Source organism: Astatotilapia calliptera, chromosome 14 (assembly GCF_900246225.1).
Source record: "Astatotilapia calliptera chromosome 14, fAstCal1.2, whole genome shotgun sequence".
Lineage (NCBI taxonomy): Eukaryota > Metazoa > Chordata > Actinopteri > Cichliformes > Cichlidae > Astatotilapia > Astatotilapia calliptera.
In genome coordinates, this window is record NC_039315.1 from 25,281,436 (window position 1) to 25,295,348 (window position 13,913).

Consider the following 13,913-nt stretch of genomic DNA (forward strand, 5'->3'; position numbering starts at 1 on the left):
ACTGCCACTAAGGTCAGATTGCAGTGGTCAGCCAAAAGGCCAAAAGCTGTTCGAGCTGTCAAAAAGGCATCCACTAAACACTGGCACACATGCAGACACACACAACGAGGAAATGTTCTAATTTCTGTTTAAAGCAGGACTTAAACAATTTCCTACAGCTCTCTTTATATGTGCAAAGTTTTTATACATTAGCTTTCTGTAGATTTAAGGGTGACAGCTTTTACTGTTGGGTCCAAATCACTGGGCAATAAATGAAAAATCATTATGAACAATAATAATTTCCTAAAATAATAAGTGAAGCTTACAGTGAGGCTGCAAGTATGTTTTTTTGTGTGCTCTAGCTTTGCAGATGCTGCAGAAAACTCATCTATTTTGTTTTCACTAATAAACATTTTGAAAATGTAAAGGTCAAAGCTCTGTCTACTTTTTTTCTTAGAATGCTTTTGGAAAATACAGCCAAAAAGAAAATCAGCAAGAACCGAAACCTTATTTTAAGGATGAGGCAGATTCGGCGAGCCGAGACCATGAAATGAGCAAGAGAAGATTTAAAAAGGTTAACCTCTATCTCTCTGCACTTATCTCTCCACTCAGTTCATTTCATTCTTTCTTTCAACAGTCCTGTCGTACGTCTGATGGCTTAGACCCCTGCCAGTATAATGAAAGTGGAAAGTGTTCCTTTTACCCCCCATTTACTAGAAGGACAGTAACTTATATTTCACATGTGAGTACTCGTCACTGATTTATCATCATGTATGTCTTATCAAGCAGGTATAAATTTAGCTTGTAAAGCTGTCACATTAATGAATGACTGGAACTATGAATTAAACCAAACTGAAAAGCTTCACTTAAAGTCAAACTGATTCATGTAAAAAATGAAACTATGGCAGTGATTAAAATTTCAGGCGCTGTTGCTGTGCTAACCCTTAAATATCCATGTAGAGACACTGCAGAGGGGCATGGTTTGCGGTGCCACTGCAGAGAAGGCCGACGCACCTGAGCGGCAACCGCAATCAAAAGTCTGTCTGTGCTGACTGTGCTGCTCCCCAAAGGAGGGCCGCGGAGCAAATGCCAGGCCCACCACCAGCCCACTCACCTGCTCAGCTCGAGCCGGAGGTCAGTGCGCAGAGTACGTGGGAGGAACCTGCCATGCCATTGCTGGAGATTTAAGCGCGCAACAGAACTCACCAGCCGGAGGTGGGTGTGGAGGCGCCTGAGGGAATTCGCCACCCGGAGGTGGAGCTGTAGGCTATGGGGTGCGAGGCACCTCGCCAATCGGAGGGGGAGGAGGAGGCGTGCGACAGTACTGTGAAGCCGGAGGTCGGCGTGCTGGCCAAACCGGCCTCCAACCAGCCTTGTAACAGAGCGTTGAAGTGCTGCGTGGTCCTGGACGGCAGGCGCCTGTCCAGCCACCAGTGAGCCCCGGGTCACCAACCACACCCGCCACCAGCGTTGGGAAGGTTACTTTTAAAATGTATTCCACTACAGATTACAGAATACATGCCCCAAAATGTATTTTGGAACGTATTCCGTTACGTTACTCAGTGACAGTAACGTATTCTGAATACTTTGGATTACTTAATATATTATCATGCTTTTTACAACTACATGAATGTACTATTGCTGTGTGATTTATTAGTATTACTGAAGGCTACTCGCCATGCCAATACCAACTAGATGTTTACATCTTAATATAAAATGAGTAACAGTAGGTAGGGTAGACATTAGGCTGCACTTTTTGCAGCGATCTCATATAGAAAACTATTCCGCGCGTATATAAAACAGGTCCGCGGCTCCGAACCGTAGTAAAGGGACCTCTGGCCAATATGTTATGTTCTGTGTCGGGCTGGTAGCCGAAAACTAGCTTTACTTTGTTGTCTGGGTCAACTTTGCTAGCGAGAGACAGAGAGAGGCGTTGAAAGGCTGCTCCAACGGAACATATTGTTTCAGAGGAAAACACGAACACGGTGTACAGTCGAGTCTTAATAGCTTACTTACAACTGGGCTCGTCAGGCACTCTTTTTGGCTGCAGTGGTTATTATTATATTTACATGCTTCCAGCTCCCGTTTCTGCTCGGTGACAGCTCATACTTTGCTTTGTACTTTGACTCTCCTTTTTCTCCCTCCCTGTCGCTCACAGACACATAACGGGTATGGCAGTCCATTCTCTCTGCAGCACAGACTACACTGCCCATGAGGCTACATTCTTTAGGGCGATACCTGTAACACTCTGCCTATTGCCTTCATATGAAATCATTTTTAAACATATTTCTTCACGTCATTATGAGACATGAGATTGAGACACGGGCATTTAGCCTCTTAATGCATGTTTTGTTTGGGTTTCCATCGGCGTGGAATTACCAAAAATAGAGAGGGCATAGCCTAACATATGAAACGGCTACATTTCACTGTATGTTATACTTGTATAACAATTGTGGGGATAAACAAAAAGTATTTTACCAGCATAATATAATCTGCAGTATGATCATTGCTTTAACAATGTAACAGATAGCTTTAAGATGGCCTTAAGATGTTTATGATGATGTTAACTTTGTATTTCAGGTGCAGTTATAACTATTTTATACATATTGCATATCTGTGCTTATTTGAGTTGATGTTCAGGTTCTTTAAAGGTCGTAAGCCTCACTGACGTGACTGTTCAGGTGATACATGCTGAGGGAAAACTAGAACATAGAAGGAATTGCAATACATGCTTACAAAACACTTATATCAGGTTATTTTATTATCTTTTATATGTTCATATTCTTGTATTAAGGTTTTAGTAGAGGTTCTTGGTTAAAACATTTATTTAGTAGAAGACATACACATAGTCTCAGTGAGCTTCTGGTCTGGTAAAAGGTCAGAAGTGCAACAGGTGAATTGAGAAAGAGCATTTGAGGACGAGACACAGACAGTAGGTGAAGAGGTGACACAAAGAGCATGTGAGGTCAACACACACACACACACACACACTTTAAATTAGATTTATTTAGAGGAGAGGTTAGTTATGTTTGGCTGTAACTGTAAAATTGTCTTGGTAAAAGAGGAACTGTTTCTTGGTGTCTCGGCAAGAAAGAGGAACAAGACAAGAACTGAAAGGTAGACAGGAAGGGCTAGCCATGAAAATAGAAGATGATTTTCTAGGTGAAAAGTCATGATGATGTTGATCTGATCTATGTATAAAATGTATCTGTGACGCATGAAGGGGCGTCAGTAAACAAACCCTGATGTTATAAAATAATTGTTTGTGCTTTAGTAAGTTGAAGATCAATTGCTGTGTTCAGTGATCTTCCCACATGTGAATTAAAATCTTCGTTTGACTTCACCCGGCCGGACCAGTGTGGTTATTTTTCGATCACCTCTTGTACCCTTTCTCAATTCTTGAATCTTAACATTTGGGGGCTTCGTCCGGTGGTTGAGTAAGGGAGAAAAGTGGAGGTGTGAGCGGTGGTCCGAGGTGGTCAGACGGGCAGACATGAATTCCAGTGGTTGAAGTGAGTGGGCATAAGCCGGCTTATCCAAAAGGTAAGGCACTACCTGTTGAATTATTTCCAAAGTGTGCCAAATTGGACATGATAAAATTTAAGTCTACTCACTGAAATTACTGGTGGATGTCTGTTTTGATTTTGATAAGAATCTGAGGATTTAAAGCAGTTGGACTGCTGGTAATGATTGAATACGGTTGGACCGTTTAGTAGGTTAGGGAATTTGGTTATTTTTTGGTTATAAGGTTGGACCTGCTTCAGTCTTACACTTGGTTGGGTGTTTTACTGTTGTTCCAAAGTATTATAAATTACTCAAGAACGCCAGTTGGACTGGTAGGAAGCGCAGAGCCCGGAGGTTACGCTCCCTCCTTGTCGTGGACGCGCGACATTGACCTCTCGGCGAAGAGGGTTAGTTCAGTGTGGTTTAGCTGTGGGGTACAGGGCATCCCGGAATTAAGCTAGGAGATAGAATCTCCTTACCGTTTGGAACGGTATCTGCGCTTTTTTGGGCAGCAAAGGTTGGACCTTGGGTGTTGGACACTTTTAAATTGAGTTAGGGAGTTTAGAGATGAGGCCAGAAACTGGTGGACAGATACTGGTTAATTGATCGTAAAAAACTCAGGGAGTTTATCGGTTAAACTGTTATGTTAAATTTGTCGAAATTCGATAGGTGTTAAAAGGTTTAAAATCTGTGCAGTTGTAAATATAAGACGTCTCTGTAATAAAAAAGATTTTTGTGGGTCGAGTCAGCAATGCACTGACTGCCTGCTGCTATTCTTAGATGAAGAGTGTGTGTGCATGCAAATGAGGCAGCTGATGCAGAGCGCATGAGAGGACTATGCTTTCGGTTTTGTGTGTCATTCAGCTCTATAACTATTGTTTGCAAATGTGGATAAATGTCTGCGATTAAAATGCTGGCTTAGTAAATAATAACATTGTAAATATATGAATGGTGACAGCGTTTCAAAATAGAATATAAGAATTGTTTGTGTTTAAAACCAACGTTTAGGTAAAGAAGATTTAAGGTGGATTTGAAGGCATAAACAAAAAATAAAAGGGTTACAGTCTGCAAGTGTTGTTAATTCATGAGCTGACTGGATGCAGAGTAAGTGGAGTGGTCATCCTGGGAGGATTGAATGATGCTCTAACTCTGTGGTCAAGTCAGACATAGGCTTTAAGCAACCATGAGCCACTAATAAGCGTGACAAATTAATGAGTATGTGTAAATTGAACTTGTTAAATAGTTTTGATAGGAGTAACTCAATGAGCACGCAATAAAGTGGACTTTTTAGGGGCAGTTTATCACTGACACCATAAAAAGCAACTTAATTAGTAGTTCAATAACAAATTGTAAAGATAACCTTTGTTATTTGATAAGAGAGAGAAAATTCAGGTTACATATAGTGAATAAATAAGGAAATGTTAATCTCTGCGTCATTCCACACTGAAATTTCAATTGTAGGGGATCAGTTGGAGGTGAATTGTGTAGGACACGGGGAGACAGAAGAATCTCCCCATGAGTTTTCAGTGTGCATAGAAATTGAGGAGGCTGAACTGGAAGCCTGCCTGGGTCGTTGTTTTTGTTTATTTGAGGGTCTGCTGGAAGTTTGTGAAAACGACCACCTTGATATGTGGGAGCCTTCTCCGGCAGCGATTTTTTTGTTAAACCTGTGGCAGGCTGTGCAACATGGAGAAAGCTTTGACATAATGTCATAAAGGTGATTTCTTGGTTTTAGACTTATTAGTACGGGACAAGTTGAGGGACCCTTGGGGGTGTGTTGCTGTAAAGTATATAAGGGACGCGCAGCGCCGTTAATGGGTTTAAAATAAATGAAAAAACACTAATCCGAGGAACTATTGGAGAGGTAAGTATACGGAGGTGAGCGCGTTGCGCATAAGGGTTGCTGGTGTCATATATTAACACTTTGAGGGCGAATAATTTTGATTGAGTGTCAACGCTTGAGAACGCGAGGACAGCGTCTAAAGTGCTGGGTTAAACTTTGTGTATCACCGAGCAGGGGAAGAGGAGCCAGTGGTTGCGAGAACAGCGAGACGAAGACTGAAACCGAAAGTTAAGCGTGTCTGGGTGACCTAGACCAAGAAGGTAGAGTCGACAAACGCCATTGGAAGAGGTAAGTCTGTGTTTCAGAGAATGGCTGACAGCTCGGGTGCGACACCTAGTGGGAAAAGGGGATGCAAACCTCTGAAGGATCAGCTTGAACAGCTTAAGAAAGCTATTCGTTTGGCTTCACCTGGAGCATTAAAAGCAGCAGAGAAAGAGTGCCAAGCGATGGAGGTTGAGGTAAGTAAACTTATTACATCCCAACAGAAAGGGCTGGGTGATAAAATACCTCTGAGCTTGGTGTTAAAAACTGAAGGAGAAGTGTATGGACAAATGCATGAGCCCCCACGTGCGTTAATAGAGGCATTAACGGTATTGGAGGTTATAAAGCAGAGAGTAATGCAGGGAGGGCCAGAAGAGGAGAATGAAGACCGTGCGACGTCATCAGAAGAAGAGGACGATGAGGAGGACGAAGATGGAGGACCTGAGCCCCAACCAAGTACAAGCCTAATTTTGAGGAAAAGAAGTGTGAAGAGAGACCAAGCACAGAGACAGCCCATATTTAGGAGCTCAAAGGGAAAAGGAAAGTTGAGGAAGAGTAGAAAAGTGAGTTTTGAACAAGGAGCTCCTGACCCTGGTCTAAATCTGCCTCTAATAGCAGGTCCAAAGAACGAACCAGTTTATCGCGCCTATAAGGTGAGAGATTTGGAAGCATTGGTTAAACAACTTCCACCGATAACCAAGGGAGAACATTGGGAAGGAGAAGAATTAGCGCTGGGCGATTTTCGCGCTTTGGCCGGACGTTGTATGCTGGGTGGTGGGTTAGCAGATGTAGAGCAGATAGCTCAAACAACCAGATATGCAAATGACCTGAAATATCATGAGGTGCAGAATGACTTAGCAGATGCAGTCCGGGAGAAGGACCCAACTCCTAACTCTGGAGCCATTCCAAAAATTATTTGGGATCCCAAAAACACACCCAGAGAGTGTTTAGCTAAAGCAAAGGAACAATGGTTGTTAGGAACAGGAATACATCCGGGGAAGGAGGGTGAAAGTAGAGCGTGCTTTCGTTCGGCAGTGCTGGCAGGGCTGCCCAACCAGGTTGCAGTTGACTTGGAAAAGAACCCAGATTTTGCCGTTGCAGACTCGGTGCAGTGGGAGAGACATGTGACCCACAGACTTCAGCAGGAACAGGATTTGACGAACAAACAAAAGAAAGAGTTAGATGAAGTACAGGCGCAGCTGCTTAGGCTGCAGCTGGGTGAGGCTCGCGAAAAATATAATGCGAAGAAAAAAGAACTGAAAGAACTAAATAAGACTATAATGGTGGCAAGGCCTCAGCCCGATCCTGTGCCTGACTGGCCAGATCAGGATCCGGGTCTCTACCCTGATGACCGTTGGCCCGCCAATGCACCAAGGCAGCGTCAACCCGTAGGGAATTGGGGGACCGGTGGACCGCAGAGAGGGCGTGGTGGATCCGTGAGGGGAGGACAAAGGGCTCGGAATCCAGGGAATCCTAATAATGTGTCTTGGACTGGCTGTTACAGCTGTGGAGCAGAAGGACACTGGTCCCGAGAATGCCCTGAATCGCAGCGAAATTATCAGAGGCGAGGCTATCAGCCCCAGGCACGAGGAGCCCCAAGACAAAGAGTTGCTTACAGGGGAGCACATCAAGCTCCAAACCCGAATGCAGCACCAGCCCCCCAGTACCCAGTAGCCGACTGGGGCTGGGAGGGGGAGCAATACTGACGGAGCCCGGAGAAACCGAACAGCGTGGGAACGACAGAACCCATGCTGTCGATGACCGTGGAAGGCACTGAATTGCCCTTCCTGGTGGATACTGGAGCAACATACTTAACATTGAAAGACACACCAGACAGTGCAACACTCTCCTGTCACACAGTTAATGTGGTAGGCTTTTCCGGGATTCCAATGACACTGCCATTGACGGATCCAGCATTGACAAAGCTGGGAAAACAGACTTTGAAACACCAATATGTGGAGTCCTCACAGGTGCCTGCAAATCTCATGGGCAGGGACCTGCTTGTGAAACTGGGAGCCACAATCATGTGCTCACCAGATGGACTGATTGTTACTCTGCCTGGAGGAAAAGAATTCCCGTGTCTGGGATCACCTTCAAAGACTCAATATCTAGTCCAGAACTCTGAACAACCCACTGCCGAAATCTACTGGGGGAGGCTGGTGGAAGAAGCCATTCTGAGACATTATCAGCTATGGAAACCCTGGATAATGAGCCTGGCCGTCTACTCCCCTCCGCGAGATCCTTTCCACGTTACACTCTTTTATGATAGGGAAGATAACGATATCTATCGGGAACAGTTCCAGTCTGATCTTGAGGGACAGACGTGGAGTGTGCAAACACATAACATTTATGTTGGACCAGAAGGTGTGGCCGCGGCTGTGAAATTTACTGATGAACAACTGCCTTGGTACAATGTGGGAGAGGATTCAGCCCCTCACATTACATTGGCGGTCCACGAGGGTCATGGGCCAAGAGATCTGGGACCAATGGTCAAGCGGGCGCTGGACAACGCATGCTGGCAAAGCACCCAAATTCCAAATGTCTGGTATGCACCAATATGTAAAATATATCGCATAACTTGTTTGTCCAACGATGCAGTGATCTTAGAACATAAAGAAATCTCCAGAATACATGGCAGGGAAAGAATGGATCATCCTGATGCAGTAGCTGAGCTCTCAAAATTGCCTGGTACTTTGTGGTCCGCAGGGCCCACAGATGTAGGTCTAGCTAACTGTTCGCCTGTCCTGTTCCAGCTGAAGTCTGACATACCATTTAACAGACCATAATAGAAGCACAAAACTGAAGACCAAGAGTGGTTCACATGTATTGACCTAGCGAATGCATTCTTTTGTCTCCTACTGCACGAGTCACTCAGAGACATTTTCTCATTCACATACAGAGGCCGCAAATTTAGGTACACACGCCTACCACAAGGCTTTGCACTCTCACCAGGAATTTTTAATCAGGTGTTGAAAGAGGCATTGTCCCCATGTCAACTGCCAGGGGGCTGTACATTAATACAGTATGTTGATGATCTTCTTATTGCAGCCCCGTCAGCAGCGGCCTGTATGGCAGCATCGCTCGTGGTGTTGAACAGATTGGCGGAGTGTGGCTTCAAAGTGAGCAAAGAAAAACTGCAGTTGGTCCGGCCAGAGGTAACATTCCTGGGCCGGGTGATCGCACACAGATCAGTGGGGCTAATGAACACACACAGAGACCAAATTCTGACACATCCAAAACCAAGAACTGTGAAGGAGTTGCTTTCCTTTCTTGGCTTGACAGGTTACAGCAGGCAGTTCATTCCGAACTATGCGGGTAAAACGGCCCCTTTAAGGGACATGATCAAGAAAGTTGGTGTTCGAAATCTGAAGGCTGAATTGCCTTGGACGCCGGACACAGAGACAGCGTTCATTTCACTAAAACAGGATTTGTCAAGAGCCACAGATCTGGCCACACCTAACTATGATGAGGCATTTTATCTTGATGTTTCAGAAACAAAGGGAGTTGTGAATGGTGTGTTGTTTCAGAAAAAAGGGGGAGGTAGGGATGTACTTATGTATGTCAGCATAAGATTAAATTCAACAGAAGCAAGGCATCCCACATGCACACAACACGCAGCAGGAGTAGCAAAGATAATTCAGAAAACAGCACATATAGTGAGGGAACACCCACTGAAAGTGCTCACCACACACAGTGTAGTGGCCTATGTGAACTCACAGGTATTCACAATGACTCCACTGACGCAACAAAGGTTGAGCAAAATTTTAGAGGCGCCAAATTTGATATTCACACATGAAGGAATAAATATGGCAGACCTAATGGGGTCAGGAGAACCACATGACTGTATTAAGAAAGCCCAGGTTGAAGGAAAAATCAGGGAAGACCTGAAGGCAGAGCCCATATACGGAGCTGAGGATTGGTTCACAGATGGATGCTGCCACAGAGATGAAGAAGGATTGAAAGCGGGCTATGCAGTAGTCTGTAGAGTAGGAACTGAGTTTCAGGTGAAAGAAACAGGAAAAATTGAGGGACAACAGTCGGCCCAGAGAGCTGAAGTGATAGCCCTAACTCGAGCCCTGAGGCTGGCTAAAAACATGAGAGTGAACATCTACACTGACTCAGCATATGCGTTTGGAGCAGCTCATGTGGAACTGGTTCAGTGGAAGAGAGCCGGGTTCAGAACGGCCACTAATGCACCCATCTGTCACAAAAAGGAAATGGAGGAACTGGAAAAGGCCCTGGAGGACCCAGATGAGGTAAGTATTATAAAATGCAAAGGCCACTCACAAGCAGACAGTATGGTGGCAAGAGGAAATCAGAAAGCTGACGAAGCCGCAAAGGAAGCAGCGGGCTACAAAGGACAGAGACAACTGGTGCAGGTAACCCCAGAAGAGGAGGTTAGCACTAACAGCATGGAAGAAGTTAGACAGGCTCAGGAGGAGACATCCCCAGAGGAAAAGGGGGTGTGGGAAAACAAAGGAGCCTGGCAAGATGGCGGTTTGTGGAGGGGGCCAGATGGGCGTCCCGCTTTAACGGCCAAAATGGCGGAACAAAAGGTGAATGAGGCTCACGGGCTTGGTCACGTGGGAGTGAAACAGATGGAGAGAAATTTGTGCCGATGGTGGCATCCTGATTTGAGAAGGATGATACTGGAAAAGGCCAGAACGTGCCTAATTTGTGGGGCACACAACCCAAAGCCAGCAGTAAAACCTGAAGCTGGTAAGTTTCTCATGCCAGAAAGGCCAGGAGAAGAGGTCGTGATTGATTATACCGACATGATTGATACAGGCCCAGGTGGGGTGAGGTATTTGTTGGTGTGTGTGGATGTTCTGACTGGATGGCCCGAAGCATGGGCGACCAAATGTGAAGATGCGAAAAGTGTGATTAAGTGCTTAATCAATCATTACATTCCAAGGCATGGGTTTCCCAAGAGAATTAGATCAGACAATGGTACTCACTTCAAGAATAAAGATTTGCAAGAGGTAGAGAGGATGTTGGGAGTGCAACATAAGTTCGGGACGGTCTATCATCCTCAATCTCAAGGAAAGGTAGAAAGGATGAACCTAAATTTGAAAAACAAGTTGGCTAAAATTTGTGCGCAGACAGGGCTAAATTGGGTCGCAGCCCTGCCCATTGCTTTGATGACCATAAGATGTTCTGTTAACCAATCCACAGGTTTCACCCCTTATGAGCTGCTGACTGGGAGACAGTTTCCAGCACCCTGGACAGTGGTCCCGGTGGAGCAGCCCAGGACAAGCAACAGGTCTCCTGCAGAATATTTTAATGAGTTGAAGGCTCTTGTGTCCAGCTTTACAAAACAGGTCACTTGTGAGAGACCCACGGGGAACGGAGAGGTCCCGGACGCAAAGGCAGTGTGGCTGAAGGTCATTAAGCGAAAGTGGAAGGAGCCCCGCTGGACTGGTCCGTATGAGGTGACCGCCCGGACGGCTACAGCAGTCCAGCTGAAAGGGAAAGGCGACACCTGGTACCACTGGTCGCAGTGTGCACCCGCACACGAGAGCTTGGTGGAGGAAAATTCGTCTTTAAAGAACGCAGGTGTCAAGAAACAGAGGCAGAATAAACCTCTTCACCTGTGTAACGGGCCGACCAGTAGTCTACCTGGAAGGCCGAAGAAAGAAGAGCAGCCTAGGAGGAGATCGCCGCGCCTACAGAAAGGAGTGGTAACAAATTGAGAGTTTGAAAAGGGGTGGTTTAAATAAAAAGAGTAAAAAAGGGAAAGTGGAAGGGGCTTGTTCTGTCAATTATGTTGTCTCTATCTGTATTGGTGGGTATTTTGGTGACTTGTGGTTGTTGTCTCATTCCTTGTGCCCGAAGGTTGGTAGAGAAAGTGATTGTAAAGGCAGTGGACCCTGGGGCGGTGGCCCCTATGTCCATGATGCCGATGATGGATCTGGAGGTAGCCGAGTGGACTGAGGAGTGAACAACAACCTGTGTATCGACCTCTGGTGTGCCAGAGGTCGTAAGGGGGAATTGTGGGGATAAACAAAAAGTATTTTACCAGCATAATATAATCTGCAGTATGATCATTGCTTTAACAATGTAACAGATAGCTTTAAGATGGCCTTAAGATGTTTATGATGATGTTAACTTTGTATTTCAGGTGCAGTTATAACTATTTTATACATATTGCATATCTGTGCTTATTTGAGTTGATGTTCAGGTTCTTTAAAGGTCGTAAGCCTCACTGACGTGACTGTTCAGGTGATACATGCTGAGGGAAAACTAGAACATAGAAGGAATTGCAATACATGCTTACAAAACACTTATATCAGGTTATTTTATTATCTTTTATATGTTCATATTCTTGTATTAAGGTTTTAGTAGAGGTTCTTGGTTAAAACATTTATTTAGTAGAAGACATACACATAGTCTCAGTGAGCTTCTGGTCTGGTAAAAGGTCAGAAGTGCAACAGGTGAATTGAGAAAGAGCATTTGAGGACGAGACACAGACAGTAGGTGAAGAGGTGACACAAAGAGCATGTGAGGTCAACACACACACACACACACACACTTTAAATTAGATTTATTTAGAGGAGAGGTTAGTTATGTTTGGCTGTAACTGTAAAATTGTCTTGGTAAAAGAGGAACTGTTTCTTGGTGTCTCGGCAAGAAAGAGGAACAAGACAAGAACTGAAAGGTAGACAGGAAGGGCTAGCCATGAAAATAGAAGATGATTTTCTAGGTGAAAAGTCATGATGATGTTGATCTGATCTATGTATAAAATGTATCTGTGACGCATGAAGAGGCGTCAGTAAACAAACCCTGATGTTATAAAATAATTGTTTGTGCTTTAGTAAGTTGAAGATCAATTGCTGTGTTCAGTGATCTTCCCACATGTGAATTAAAATCTTCGTTTGACTTCACCCGGCCGGACCAGTGTGGTTATTTTTCGATCACCTCTTGTACCCTTTCTCAATTCTTGAATCTTAACACTATGCATGTGACAAATAAAGAACCTTGAACCTTGGGAAAAGACCGCCGTGTAATCCGTTTATTTCAACAAAGTAACTGTATTCTGAACACCACCTTTTTAAACGGTAACTGTAACGGAATACAGTTATTCATATTTTGTATTTTAAATACGTAACGGCGGTCCATGTATTCCGTTACTCCCCAACACTGCCCGCCACATAGACATATACTGAAAATTAACTAATATGATGAAAGAGGCAATCGGCATCTTCTTGCAGGTCACCTATGTGTAGAACCAATACATCCTATTCTTTCCTAAGCCTCATTTGATCTCATGCTCCAGCCCAACCACTGTCTTTTAAATCAATCAACCTTGGAAAAATGTTTTTAAGGTATTTTATTCATCTTCCTATACTAGTGAAGACAGATATAAAAACATTTTTACGGCCACAATTCTCTTTCACTTTGTCACTTTGTCTCCTCTCATATTTCCTCATCTCACTGTACTTCTTTATGATACCCTTTCTATTTCAGCAGTGCCGACTAAACTTCACTAGGTCCACCTTTTTCACCAGCTGTTTTTGTTTTACACTTTTATTCCACCGGTTTGTTTGTCTTTTGTCTCACTTTCTCTCAACCCACCTAATGTACCTCTTTTAGGGCTAGTATTAGTATTTTCCCTTTGTCCCATATTCTTTGCTGGAAGCCTCTGATGACTGTTTCATTTCTTACTGAGAGTCCTCAGGGACATGAATTTTTAGTTTTTGAAAAAAAAAAAAAAATCACCCGGCAGCGTTGGAGTTTGGGCCTCCCTGTCAGCAGTGAACCCTCACCAACACCAACATCACCACCAGAAATGGGATTGTTGCCTCAAGTCAACAATGTGCTACAAGAATACCAAAATTACATGATTTTCTGTGAAAATGTTATGAACCACTGCCCTGCTGCATGTTTTGCTCAGAAAATGCGAAATGCAGTGATTTATTGAAGCATGTGCAAACATACATGGAAATACAATATGCAAGGTAGAAACAAGGTGTGTACAGTTCTAACATGAATGTGAAACAGAGGAGGACATCACATTTCTGGCATTCAAATTTTGGACTGCTATTTCATCCGGTTACTCCATTAGAATGTCTCAAAGTACTCTCCATGCTCCCGAGATACATGCACACAAGCATGCACGTGGACAGATATGAACACTTACATAAACACATATCCAATATTTTTGACCCTGAACTGACCTCTTGACTCCTAAATGTTCCTCGGACCAGATTCTGGGCAAAAACAGAACATCCTTATGGTCCAATCATGTTCTTTCTTCCTAAAAGTTTTTTGTCCATTTCCTGGAAGTTAGTACAAGTTCACGTGAGTGGAAGGTTTGATTATTTAT